This window comes from Morone saxatilis, unplaced genomic scaffold (assembly GCF_004916995.1).
Source record: "Morone saxatilis isolate NCDOM2014 unplaced genomic scaffold, NCSU_SB_2.0 Contig10, whole genome shotgun sequence".
Lineage (NCBI taxonomy): Eukaryota > Metazoa > Chordata > Actinopteri > Moronidae > Morone > Morone saxatilis.
In genome coordinates this window covers 10,520,126-10,520,719 of record NW_023339652.1, presented here as the reverse complement: position 1 = coordinate 10,520,719, position 594 = coordinate 10,520,126, and positions in this window count along the sequence as shown.

The following is a 594-nucleotide window of genomic DNA, read 5'->3' as shown; positions in this document are numbered from 1 at the left end:
AGAAGAAGACATACTGTCTAAAATTTTAAAAATTGATGCTATGGAATGGACTACTGTATAGGTGGAACATACACTTCTAAATATTTCTTTATAATAATAAAAGTATAGACTGATTTAATAAAGAACTACATTTACTTTATTATTTTTAATGACCTGTAACACTGCTGTCTTTTGGCTTGGCAGACGGACCAGTCAACTAACCGTGGACGAGGTGTATTGGCATTTTACAGAAATACATGTCACCTCGACACAATTAAGGAATAGCCAACTGTGAGTATACAACACAACTTATAATAAGGCCTTAGCTAACAGGTATAAGTGTCACAGACTTTGGAGACCTCAGCAATTCCCACTAATGAGCCATTATAAGTGAAAACCTGTGTTGTTGTGCAGGGTCTTTAATTGGATAATTACCTGAATTTAGTACGAAAACAAGCAGTGTTCCTTTGACTCTAGCAACTGCTGTAAATGTATGTATGTATGTATGCACACCATGATGCACACACCAGGTGCACCACAATGAGGCTTTTAGTGTCATTCCTGATATTGTAATAGCGTTTGATGACCAACACTGCCCCCTTCTGCACATAGGAG